Raw genomic sequence first — 14,089 nt, 5'->3', positions numbered from 1 at the left:
GTGAAAATTTATTTTAGGAAAATCATATATGAGCATTCTACATACAGAACTGCTTAGTGTATCTAAGGGGTTTCAAGAATGGAGGAGAGAATTTTATTTTGTACATTAAATGACAGTGAGCTTAGACTTTCTTTTAGCAAAGGAAACATACCTTCTATATTTTAATTTCAATGTAGTAATAAAAGAGAGAAGGAATATGGGTTCAAACCGAGGCAAAACATTTTAAGAAATTCCCCCATATCTGAGTTATCACAGTATCACAGTAGCACTAAGGTTGGAAGAGACCTCAAAGATCATCGAGTACAACCTGTCACCACAGACCTCATGACTAGACCATGGCACCAATTGCCATGTCCAATCTCCTCTTGAAAACCTCCAGGGATGGTGACTCCACCACCTCCCTGGGCAGTCCATTCCAATGGCTGACTCTCTCCGTGAAGAACTTTCTCCTCACCTTGAGCCTAAACTTCCCCTGGTGCAGCTTGAGACTGTGTCCCCTTGTTCTGGTGCTGGTTGCCTGGGAGAAGAGACCAACCCCCTCCCGGCTACAACCACCTTTCAGGTAGTTGTAGAGGGCAATGAGGTCAGCCCTGAGCCTCCTCTTCTCCAGGCTAAACAATCCCAGCTCCCTCAGCCTCTCCTCATAGGGCTTGTGCTCAAGGCCTCTCACCAGCCTTGTTGCCCTTCTCTGGACACGTTCAAGTATATCGATATCCTTCTTAAACTGAGGGGCCCAGAACTGTACGCAGTACTCAAGGTGTGGCCTAACCAGTGCAGAGTACAGGGGCACAATGACTTCCTTGCTCATGCATCCACAGCACAAAATCCTTGGGACATCAAGCTTTCTTCATCTCCTGTATGAAACTAGTACTTCTGCAGTTTTCAGGAAGAGTTAAAAATACTATCATTAAGTGTATTTCCAAATGCAACTATCAGCAAGGAAGGCCTTGTACTGTGGTAGCTGTTGTCAGTAGGGCTCTATACAGGCAATGAATTTCAGAGGGCTAGTCGTGGTACTTGATGGCTACAAAATGTATCACCTTTGCACGGTTGCTTTCTGAACCTTGCAGCTGAAAAAATATCTGGAGATAACACAGTAATCTTTAATACTAGACACTGGAGTCTGGTTTTCCTTCTAGCTGTCTAGTTGCAAGTGCAAGATCAACATCAGTTTAATATCTGAAGTACAAAAAGAATTGTGTTTCATGGATCCACATGGCCCAAACCCTAGAAGTAAGTTCCCTTCAAATGGTTATAGAAAGGACTCCAACAGTCTGTGGACACCTTTGATTGAATGTCAAATGTCCAATGCCAAGATGAAATATCAATGTTAAGTGCAAATGGTAGGACATAAACCTACCGGTGCAAGAAGAGAAGCACTGCATGAGAGCAAACAAGCATTATTTATCTTCTTAATAAATAAATAATAATAAAAAAGGCAGCATAAAGAACACAAGTTTTTTCAACAATAATATGACACATGATCTATAACACAGCCTTTAATAGTGGCTGCAAGCAGATAAGCTCAGAGCAACTGTATGACTGGGGGACTGTGGCTTGTGCACTGAAATCCTGCAGATCATCTGAGTCGTACAATGGTCTACACTACTGTCAGGGAAGGAGGAAGTGTAAACCCTCTGTCCTGGCTGCTGCCTTTATGCTCTCTCCATCACTCACAAAATAGGAAGGAGTGGAGTTGCAACCAGGGCTTGACCTTAGCTTCTGTCTCTAAGAAAGAAAAAGAGCAAATAAAACTGGAGAAAATCACAACCAACCAACCAAAAAAAACCCAAATCCCAAAACAAAACAAAAACAGCCACAACAACCTCCCCACCCCTGCTGCACCTAATCTACAAACAACACAATATGCTGAATCTGCATACCTTACATTCTTCTCAGGGTCTCTCCCATCCAGGATTGGAGCTTCATAAAGGCAAGAACTTGTGAGGCCCAGGAGTAGAAAAAGAGGGAGTGTGGACATGTAGGGAGCAGAGAGAGAGCTCCCCAGTAGATGCAGCACTGGAAGAACAGGTGCCAGAGGCCAGGGGTTGAAGTGCCTTGTCACAGAAGAGCTATGTAAAGAATCTTGCACAGCACCTGTCCATAGTGTCCCTGGCTTGGTTGTTCTGAGGTAACATCTAAAAGTTGCCAATATATATTAAAAAAAGAAAAAAAAGAGATAACAATGATATCATTTACTTGAAAAGATTCATTTAGAAAGATTCAGCTCTGGGACAAACTGAGGCAAAAATGGAGTCTTAAGGAAAGAAGTAGCCATTATGATAAAAAAACTGATCTTTTACTGATAATAAAATAACTTAAAAGTACAGTATATTTTAAATACTGATAATGGCCTACAGGCAGCTTGGAGCATGCAATAAAACATGTTAGATATTCTTAAGTTACAGCTGTTAAATATTCTTAAGTTACAGCTTACTTTCAGTACATTTAAATATATGGACACTACAGAAACATTCCAGGGAATTAACTGTGCAGCTTATACTACTGCAGAATGGAGAGCTGTGCTGCTTCTCTCCATATCCATCCAGTATGTGATTCTCCTACCCCATTTAGAATCAAAGGAGTTTGTTTCTTTCTCTTCCACCGTTTCCCATTTGCTTTCTGTCGAATGAATTTCAAGCAAGGCAATACATGGGAAACAAGGTGTCACTGACCTCCTGGCCTGCAAAATTGAAGATGGCAGCTGACACCTTAGATACTTAGTTTCTTGCAGTTGCTGCAGTCAAAATATAGCTTTTACAGTGAGAAGAGGTAATCTGGCACTACAGCTAATGGTACTGCAAACGTTTCCACATGCAGGGAATGCTCCAGAGCTTTGTGAACATCTCCAAGCTGCTGCTGCTGCTTTTTATTTATTTCCCATCCAACTAGTACCCTACAGCCCCACTGAGTTCAGACTTCTCAGTATTCCAGAGGCAGACAAAAATACTTTAGATGTGAGAAAGTACTTCCTATCTGCATTTTCCTAGGAGCAAAAATACTTACACAGACTTTTCACAGGAAGATAGCGGTTGTCATATATATTAGACCACTTACCTGCCAAGTCTGATCAGATGGTACCCAGTTCTGACACTTTCAGAAGGTGTAACAAACTCTACTTAGGAATTCTTACCCAAGATAGGAGAATGGTTTTGTTGGCTTCTTTTTTCACCTTGGTAATGTGATAGTGAATTTCTCCTGTTAATTTTCTTGCATCCTGAAATGTTTAGCAAGCATATTTCTGCCATGAAATAGTACATGCTGGGTCATAATTTAGATGCATGCATTCCACTACATGTGAATATCCCTCAAGGGTACCCCTTTATACAGGCTGTGTGATTCATGTACTGGTAACATGACATTCAGAAGTATTGGCGGCTCAGTGGGTAGCGCATCAGACCCTTAATGGGAAGGTTGTGATTTCAAGCCTGCAGTGGGCAGTAGTGTCCTCCCTACTCTAGTCATGAGGTCTGTGGTGACAGGTTGGACTCGATGATCTTTGAGGTCTCTTCCAACCTTAGGAATACTGATACTGATTTGGACTTACAGAACTGCTGAGCTTGCATAACTCCAGTCGTAGTCTACAGGAATTACAGACAGCATATAATGATTTGGCATTATCAACAGTGAATACTCCTATATTTTTGACACAAAAATGACTATTTTTAAATAACTGGAAATATTGTTTAGTGGTAATAATAATCAATTTATCTGCTGCTGGATTGATCTCCCTATTTGTGAATGTTCTGTTTTCCCTGCAAGTAATGGTATTACTTGTACTTACTACTGCTCTTTGCAAGTTCATTCAGCACTCCATATTTTTCAAAGGGTGGGTTAAATATGAGCTAATGTGTAGTACTATTTTCTTAGGTTGGCATGGAATAACTCCTTATTTTAGAAAAGAAGGAACTGAAACTATTTTAAAATAAACATGTCTTTCATTCTTTAATAGTGCCTGGAAATTTCTAAGTTGTATATTTAGACTTTGTGGACAGCTTAGTCTGATGACTCTCTTTGAACCCCTTGAAAGCACTTTCTGTTTGCTTTTAATTTATGTGATTTGACTTTGACACAGTAATTGTGCAACTGACTGTTAATGCACTCAGATGTGTTAAGAACACATCTCAGTGTTAGCATCCCAGTGTAATGGTTTTAGCCAGTGGTTTTGAATATAGCACTGAATTAGCACCTGATTACATTGATTGGATCTCTTCCACTGTTTCTGGATATTCTAAGCTAATTCTTTTAACTTCTCTAGCTCCTGTAGTATACACAGCTGAGAATCCATTTTCTTGAATACTTTAGGTGTTAGATTCCAGATAGAGGTGAAATGGCATGCCTTATGTCTTGATGGTCTTTTTTTCTCTGCACTTCCATTCTTGAAATGTTTGGCATAGTTACAACTTTCTTACATGGGGATGATTTATTTATGTAAAATACACAATTGTAAGACTTCTGGATGTTTCTTAAATGCTTAAAGGACTGTTTGACCATGTAGAAGAAAACTTAATACTAGATACTAGTTGTATATACAAGTGTGAAAAAAAGCAGAGCTTATACCTCCATAATTTCTACATAAGAATAGAATAGACCAGATATGATTTCACACAGATTTCAGTATTTAGCCCGATTTTGTAAAATTTATCCAAGTCCTGAGTGTACACATCTTTGCTGAAATAGTTTTCTCATTCAATCAAGTAGCAGAACTCACACATATTTTTTTACAGAGCAAGTTTACTCCTTAACTTCAAAGAATTTATGTGACTTGTAAAAAAACCCACAAACCTTTTTCCTATTTGAGCATTACCAGAGCTCTTCATTTTGAAGAAACTTGCAGAATTAATGCAACAGAATTATATGTTTAGGTTATGTGCACATTATTTCCAAACACATTCAGTCTAGACTTAGACTTAGACCTCTAAACTCTTGACAGTCCAGAGGTGCTCCTGGATATTGCAAAGGAAGCTGTGAAGCAGAGCAGGAGCTGCTCTTGGACTGTGTACATAAACACCTTGAACATTACTCAGTTTAGAACTAAAATTCTGTTTAAAACTGAATCTGACTTCTTGCACCAAATAAATTGCTTCTGCTGTACAAATTCCAGGTACTAATTTAGCTATAGATGTGTTCAATGGTGTTTAATCACAATAAGTAGTGATAGGGTAAAACATAATGCACAGTTTCTGCTAGATCACCTTTGGCAATAAAGTATTTAGTAAATTGCAGAGACAGAGTGAATGAGGTACCTTTGTGAAGAGCAACAAAGAAATAAGTTGTATATGGGAGGCTTTCAAACTATGATGGAAACTGGGGAATATCAATTCAGTCATGAGTATTGTTGACAAGTTCTAACATCTTCCAGAACATCTTCTAGAGTTTCCAGAGCTTCCAGACACACTAGAAGATGACAAACAGCTCATACAGGCATCTGAGACAGAATTTATATAGTCTGTAACATTCCAACATGCTTTTTGTTAATGATACCCTGCTAGTATTACAAAACTGCTATTAGCATTCTCCTGAGAGGTGAGCATAGCCCCTCGGTTATGTTTAAACCACTGATCGGAAGTGCTTCAACTGCAGTTGGAGGCAGTGCCACCCATTTGCTAACAATTTACAGAGTTAGAGTAGAATAGAATAGAATAGAATAGAATAGAATAGAATAGAATAGAATAGAATAGAATAGAATAGAATAGAATAGAATAGAATAGGATTGGAAAAGACCTTTGAGATCATCGATTCCAACCTATCATCCAACACTAATCAACTACACCATGGCACCAAGCACCCCATCCAGACTCTTCCTAGACACCTGCAGTGATGGTGACTCCTCCACCTCCCTGGGCAGCACATTCCAATGGCAAATCACTCTTTCTATGAAGAACTTCTTCCTACCATCCAGCCTAAACCTCCCCTGGTGCAGCTTGAGACTGTGTCCTCTTGTTCTGGTGCTTGTTGCCTGGGAGAAGAGACCAGCCCCCACCTGGCTACAGCTTCCCTTCAGGTAGTTGTAAACAGCAGTGAGGTCTCCCCTGAGCCTCCTCTTCTCCAGGCTAAGCATAGAATTATAGAATCAGTCAGCTCCCTCAGGCTCTCCTCATAGGGCTTGTGCTCCAAATCCCTCACCACCTTTGTTGCCCTTCTCTGGACACATTCCAGCAAGTCAACATCTTTCCTAAACTGTGGGGCCCAGAACTGGACGCAGGACTCAAGGTGTGGCCTAACCAGTGCTGAGTACAGGGGCAGAATGACCTCCCTGCTCCTGCTGGCCACAGTGTTCCTGATACAGGCCAGGATGCCATTTGCCTTCATGGCCATGTGGGCACACTGCAGGCTCATGTTCAGCCTTCTATCAACCAGTACCCCCAGGTCTGCTCTCCAGCCACTCTGACCCCAGCCTGTAACGCTGCATGGGGTTGTTGTGGCCAATGCGTAGAACCCGGCACTTGGATGTGTTAAATCTCATGCCGTTGGACTCTGCCCATCTGTCCTACCTGTCATGGTCCCTCTGCAGAGCTCTCCTACCCTCTAATAGATCAACACCTGCCCCCAGCGTGGTGTCATCTGCAGACTTACTGATGATGGACACGATACCCTCATCCAAATCATCGATAAAGATATTAAAGAGCATGGGGCCCAGCACGGATCCCTGGGGCACACCACTGGTGACTGGCCGCCAGCTGGATGTGGCACCATTCACCACCACTCTCTGGGCTCGGCCCTCCAGCCAGTTTCTAACCCAGCACAGCGTGTTGTGGTCCAAGCCATGAGCTGACAGCTTAGCCAGCAGTTTGCTGTGGGGGACGGTGTCAAAGGCCTTACTGAAGTCCAGGTAGACCGCATCCACAGGCCTCCCCACATCCACCAGGCAGTCACCTGATCCTAGAAGGAGATCAGGTTGGTCAGGCAGGACCTGCCCTTCCTAAATCCATGCTGACTGGGCCTGATCCCTTGGCCATCCTGTAAGTGCTGTGTTATTGCACTCAAGATGACCTGTTCCATAATCTTGCCTGGCACTGAGGTCAGGCTGACAGGTCTGTAATTCCCTGGCTCATTCACCTGGCCTTTCTTGTGGATGGGCATCACATTGGCCAGCTTCCAGTCATTTGGAACCTCTCCAGTGAGCCAGGACTGTTGACAAATGATGGAGAGCGGCTTGGCCAGCTCATCTGCCAGCTCTCTCAGTACCCTGGGGTACTCTCTTCAGTACCCTGAAGAACTGGGCATCCCAAGTAGCACTCAGAAGGTTAGCAGAAAGACAAGTACTTCTTGCATTGAGAATTGTATGTAGTTACCATGAAAAAAGTCAGTAAGGCAGTGGAAACTATAATTTTATTTGAACTTTGTCTTCTGCAAAGACACAAAGGCCTTGTCTTAATTGCAAGTCAAGTCTGCAGATGCTGATGATGAGGAAAAGGTACAACTTCCAGTCTTGTAAGAGACTGGGTGTTGGTGGATATAAAACTGAGTACAAGCCAGCAATGTGCTCTAGCAGCCTAGAGAGCCAATCACATCCTGAGCTGCATCAAGAGAAGCATCGCCAGCAGGTCAGGGGGGTGATTCTGCCCCTCTACTCTGCTCTTGTGAGACCCCACCTGGAGTATTATGTTCAGCTCTGGGGCCCTCAGCGGAAGAAAGACATGGACCTGCTTGAGAGGAGGGCCACAGAGATGATGAGGGAGCTGGAACATCTGCTGTGAGGACAGGCTGAGAGAGTTGGGTTTGTTCAGCCTGAAGAAGAGAAAGTGCTAGGGAAAACTTATTGCAGCCTTCCAGTGCTTAAAGGGGCCCTTACAGGAAAGATAGGGAAGGATTATGACATGAGGTAATGATTTAACACTGAGAGAAGGTAAATCCAAATTACTACAAAGAAAATCTTTACTTGAGGGCAAAATGGATAGGGCTTTGAGCAATCTGGTCTAGTGGAAGGTGTCCCTACCCATGGCAGCGGAGTTGGAACAAGATGATCATTAAGGTCTCTTCCAACCCAAAGTATTCTATGATTCTGTGATGAAAACTGCTTTCATTACATCAGTTCAGATAATTTTCTAATCCCCACTAACTCAGCATTCAATGGCACTGACTTTAAAACTTTTTTTGTTCTTAGCCTTACTATTTCTGCTAATAGAGCACTGTTTCTTGTTGTCTTTAGTTATTTAACATGACACAAACTGTTAAATGAGTATATATAATTCCCAAAGCTATCTTGTGGAGAAAAGGTCAGATATGGGCCACTCTAATTCAATCCCAGAAAGTAGTTTGTGCCACAACACTTGATTACAATAATACATGACTTCATGACTTTTCAATAATTGATCTACTTTCTTTTGTCCCCATTAAATGTGCTAGCTTAGTAGTATTCAGTGTGTCTTGGGATAATCTTGATCAGTGTCCAGTACAGGCCTAGGAAGAGATTCAGAATTTTCCTTTATTTAATGTCAGATATTTTTGTTACGTGGATAATGTCTATAAATCTTTTGCAACGGAAGCTGACAGTCTGATTGCTTCTGAAACTTAGTAATCTCAGAGATGGTTACTCTAGGCAATACCTCGTATAGCTTGGGAAATTAGATTTTTAGAGCACCATGTTGTCATTCATAAATATGAATTCCGCTTCTGCAGAAGTTCCTGGTTTTGTCTGGGGCCTTGAAAGCTCTGCAGTGCTTCCCTTAGTGAGACCTGTCAGGGAAGCTGTATCACCTTTTCCATCTTCAATTTAAAGCTGTGTGATGACAGAAAGCTAATGGCTAAACTTCTGTAAAATTAATCAGTCAACTTTATGATGTTTTCTGGAAATATTTCTCTGAAGTGTCAGGTCATTTGAAGGTTAAAGACAGTTCATAATTTTTAAACATATTTTGATTCTGAGAAGGGATTATGCAATGGCTTTGGAACACTCTGTGTTTGCACATTGATAGCTATCTCCAATCTTATCTGTTTATGAATAAAATGCTATTTCTGACAGGTACTGCTACAAATTCTGATTAGAAAGTGAAAGCCAGGGATGATTTTCTTCCTGTTTATTAATTCTTTGCAGTAAAGAGCTCGAGTACAGGAATGAAAACAGAAGATGCCAACTTCTATCGCCAATGTTCATAAGCGTGGTTTGAAATATACCATAAAGCAAACAAAACAAAAAACACAACCCAAAACGCAACAACAAAACCAACAAGAAAAAAGCTAACAAACCAAACCAAATCGAACAACAAAATAAAATACCAAAACTCCAAACAAACAAAAGGAAATTTAAAAAAAAAAAAAAAAAAACAAACCCAAAACCCACAACCGAAACCAAGCAGATGTGCTTTGAGTTTTAACTGGCACTTTCAGAAGTTAACTCTTAGTATAGTGTCCTGGATTAACAAAACCCACTCTTATAAGTCCCTTGCCCCTAACACAAACGGAAGGGAAAGGAACACAAAAACATCCTGGATTGAGATAAGGAGTTTACTGAGATAATACAATGCACAATTACCTTAACCTATGTGCAGGAAAGTGCAGCAAAATGCAGACACAGCAGCAGAAGCCATCAATGAAATGGTTCCCCCCAACCCAAGCAGCAGAAAAGACCAATACTCCTAATCTGGGAACTGAAAGCAGCAGCGGAACAGGAAGCCTGTCATGTTACAATCCAAGCCCCATGATACTTTGACAGCACTTTAATGTCGAAGCTGTCATGATGGCAGCATGGTATTGAGTATCATCAGCAGATTCAACTCAACCCTTGACATGTAGAAAGAACCAGGTGTCTTTTGCTTAGAAAATTTGCTGCAGTGTATTCAAACATAAATTTAGGCCAGTCTCTGGCTTGAAACTATCTGAAGCAGAGCATCAGCAATGAGAAGGCTGTTGTAATTTAAATTTCACAGGATGCTGAGTTACTATGCAGAATCCCTACATTACCACAATCTTTTGAACCATCATTCATTCTAGCAACATGTGTAGGCAACTCAACAAATACTGTCTCCCAGATTTCTAGCAGGTGTAGTGCTTGATTATTGCGAGCTTCCTCTTCCTCAGGACTGACTGTTGTAACAATGTGGTATACTTTAGTTGCTAGAACTGTTCCATGTTTTCTTATCTGTAAATCCACATTTGCTAGCCGTTATGCACAAAAGAGAAGGACTCAAAAATAATAAGGCTGATCAATATTGCTATAAAACAAAATTAAATGCAGTTTTACAGCAACTAAAGCTATGAGGTTTTCCCCATCAGGGTGGTTTGGTTGGGGTTTTTTTGCTTTAGTGGAGAAAAGAGATTTGGGACCTTGTAAGTATCCACTCTTAACTTTTCATCCTACTAAGTGTTCTGTGAAAATACTTTCTGTAATCTAAAATAAGACACATGGACCGGAAGTATAAAGCTGCTGTTTTGATGTGGGAAACTAAAGGCAGATTCAAAGTTCCATGAGTCAGGGGTTTTGGATTGTTTACTTGGGAAGACCTCAGTTTCTGTTGCTTTGTCAGTGCTAGACACACAAAAAGAAAATTCATCAAAGTATGTTAGCTACATGGAGAATAATCCCTTCTCTCCCCTCCATTTCACTCAGCTGTCACTGGCTGTATAATTGGCACATGTACAAATGAACTCTCCTGCCCCTGAGAAAAGCCTTGGGGGAATAGCTGCTGGAGATATTAACATTTCAGTTTGTTCCTGTTTATCTATTGACAAAAATATGCTGCTTGCATCTCTGTCAGGCTAATCTATTAAAGAAGCTTCATTGGGGTTTGTTGTGTTAACACTGGTCACAGCTGCTGTGTATCACAATGGTTGGCGATTACTTCTTATTTTGGGGCAGAAAATGGAATGTGAGGAACTGGGGCATCTCTTAACAATTGCTATATAAGTATGCCTTTGTTGCTACAGTGACCAGAATCCTTGAGGGCATCTCATGAACTGACTCTGATTCACAAGACTTGGCACCACACAACCCTCCAGTAGGCCGTAGAACTTACATGGTGCTAAGACCTTGTACTGACTCTGTACAAATGATGAATATCAGCACCCCTGCTGTGTATCAAGCTGAGCAAGTGTTGATGGGGCCATACTGCTAGTAACTGCAGGAAACAATATGAGAAGTGAGACTTGAGCCCATGTACTGGTGCAGTCTCCTTTGTTATGGTGTATCTTCTGAATTGTCAACAGTCAAAGCTGTCCTCCATCTGGTTTCTTCACTGAATTCTATGCTGCTAAGCTATGCTCTGTTTAGATATTTTCTTGATCCTTGCTGGAAATTTTCTTGAGTATCAGACTCCTAAGATAATAAATATTTCTTCCAATCTCCAGCCCTACTGTATCCTCTTTAATACAGAATTTTTTATGTCAAACCCAAAACATTTTCAATTACCTTTCACAGAATCAGATTGGTTTGGGTTTGAAGAGACCTTGAAGATCACCTAGTCCAACCCCATAGCAGATCTCAGTAAATGAATGGATATATATTACAGTGACTCTTTTTCTGTGTATGTACATCAGGGCAGGAGCAAGACCTCATCATGCAGTGTTAATCTGTACTGCACCTTTTTTTTTTTTTCTGATTCTTGCAAAACAGTTAGTGTAGTTACTCAAAATACTGCAATTACTTTGTCTGTCTTACCTCTCAGTGATTAGGGCAATCTCTGCTTTAAGCAGAATCACTGCCTTTAGAATGTTCCCTGATATATAACAGCCATGATTTTATGACCCCAGTAGCCAAATAAAGTCTAAATTCAGACAAGTTTGACTCAGCAAATTCTAGAATATCAAGACATAACCTCCAGTTAAAAAAAAAGGGGGAAAAATTTTCAATTAAAAAAAAAAAGTTAGTAAAAGTTTGAAAAGACAGGCAGGAACTGGGAGCATGGTACAGGAATCAGTTGATTTTGACTATTGGTTCAGTAATGAACCTTTTGCTTAATTTAATATGATGATTTAGTCTCATGATGGCTAAGACAATAAGAACATCATTTAATATATAAGGTCCTCCTATATATCCATTCTCTTCCTCTGCCTCTACCTCAAAATCTTTTACAAAGCCACTGCAGGCAACTTGAGAACAGCTTGAGAGCAAAACTTGTAATGTAAGAACATGTGAGTAAATCCCACGATGATCAGAAAATGTGACTCTCCCAGTGATCATGATTATGATCTTGTGACCAGTGGAAGGGATTGCTAAGATGTCTTATAGACTGACATAAGCATTTTCTTACCTTCTAGAAAGCCGAGTCTGCTGCTTCTATTCAATTATGTCTTCCTTAGAGAGACTTGTTTCTTCAGTTTCCTCAGAGTGCCAATGACATTCCTTTCAGGTAAAATAAAATTCTTATGAATCCATGTTTTTGTGGTCTGTTTTCAGTTCTGACACTGAGATATGTCTATTATCAGACAAGTCTGGAACAGGTTTAATATTTACACATCTCAGAGCAGTGAGTCACATATTGGTTCTGTCCAGTAAGGCATATAGAGTTCATCATGAAATACAGAGTTATTTCCAGACAGGGGCCCTCTCTGGAAAGTGTTAACAGGTGGACACCCTAGCAGATAAATTAACGTCTGCTCTTTAAGAGAGGGTTATTTTTACTGCCACTCTGAGTTTAGTGACTGCAAGTGTACCATGCAATGATATACAGAAAGCATTTATAGTTAGAATTATGTGGACCTGTCCCACATTTTTAAAGCATAAAGGGCAAAGAGTCTGATAATGTGTTTGCATTTGCATATTCATAACACCAACAGAAGGAGATTATTTGATTTCTAGGCACAGAATTAATTTGATCATGTAGACTGAGAGAACAGGATCATGAATAGAGGGCACTCAATATAAATGTACAGAATCATTTTACATGAAAATGCAGCTTGTCTTTGTGGGGTGACTGATCACAATAAGTTTACAGCCAAGTGAACATATCTAGAATTTTCATATGCTTATATATGAGAAGCTATCTAAGGAAAAAAGCATTTTTGTCTCTTTTGTTTGGTTTGTTTGTTTGTTTTTACTTGGGGAGATATTATTTGTAGCTTCTCAGAAAATCTGTGTCTTTTTCCCAGGCTCTCCCTTTGTTTTGTACACTTGGAAAAGCATGCATGTCCATGAAACAGAAGAATTTCTATGCAGAAAGTCAAACCGGTAACTGCATGTAATACTTTTGTCTACTTAAGACTTGTCTACTTGTCACTTGTGACATTTTCATTGTCTGAGCCTGAATGGATGGGCAGTGACCTGCATGCTCCCCTCTAGCCCAGCAGCTCTGGTTCTGGCTCTTAGCATGGCTCATAGCGACTTCATTGCCTTTGACACCACTGTGCTCAAAACCTCGAGAACCACCAGTGCCCCTTGTGCATGTAGAACAGTGGTGTCTTATAAAAGCATGATACATTTCTACAGTGTTCCTGACAGGAAGGAGTTCAGCTTTATCTGGGTCCAATTTTATGGATTTTGTACAACAGAAAGCCTATAACAGCTAGATAAAATGATGTCTCATCATGCTATAAACAGAGCTTAAGTTTAGGATTGAGGAATTCAGTGGTGAATCACCTGACCTCTCCTTCCCACTTACTGAATATATTACATGTTTCTAGAAAATTCTGCATTAGTCATACTATAAAAATCTGGTTTTATTCATGGATTGCATTGCACATCCTTAACTGAAAAAAGGGGGGTTGAGGCCCCATATGCTCTTCTAGCCAGGCCACTAACATCACATATTTTAAGACATATGCTATGTGTATCTTCATTTCTAGGTCTTTTCTGAAACACTCAGTGTGAATGCCAAATAGAGGCATGCTTTTGATGAGTATCTTTTCTCTAGAAACTGGGCTGAGAGCCACAGACTTGCTTCCAGGGAACCACCAAAGCTTCTTTTAATTTGATGACCTAAGTTGCTGTTGAATTTGGATGAACTCAGACAAGTTTATATGTGAAAATGTCTGTCTTTCATTGCTAATCCTTTGAGCTATTCAGTAGTTTAAAATCCTCTCCTTGTAGCCTTAAAAAGGCTACATCTCTATCCAGACACTTTCAATGTTCTGCTTTCAGGCTTTAACACATTTCAAGACTCTTCCTATGTTTAGGATGATACTGATAACTGCAAAGAAAGCCTTTTAGCAAAGA

At 40.5% G+C, this 14,089-nt stretch overlaps 1 long non-coding RNA gene across 2 annotated transcripts; it reads right to left on the bottom strand.

Annotated features, from left to right (window-relative positions):
• On the bottom strand, positions 1–12,476 carry LOC137441888 (uncharacterized). Of its 2 annotated transcripts, none has more exons than XR_010987511.1 (4): positions 12,189–12,476; positions 3,058–3,217; positions 1,884–2,138; positions 1–1,728 (listed from the first exon to the last, which is right to left on the bottom strand). It is a non-coding gene; the product is annotated as an uncharacterized lncRNA (long non-coding RNA). The 2 variants fall into 2 exon arrangements; XR_010987512.1 differs by having other exon boundaries at positions 3,134–3,217.
• Between the last annotated feature and the right edge of the window lie 1,613 nt (positions 12,477–14,089).

The sequence above is a fragment of the Melanerpes formicivorus genome, unplaced genomic scaffold (genome assembly GCF_026170545.1).
Source record: "Melanerpes formicivorus ecotype bairdi unplaced genomic scaffold, bMelFor1.0.p_v2 SCAF_6, whole genome shotgun sequence".
NCBI lineage: Eukaryota > Metazoa > Chordata > Aves > Piciformes > Picidae > Melanerpes > Melanerpes formicivorus.
This window is presented reverse-complemented; position numbering and strand designations above follow the sequence as displayed.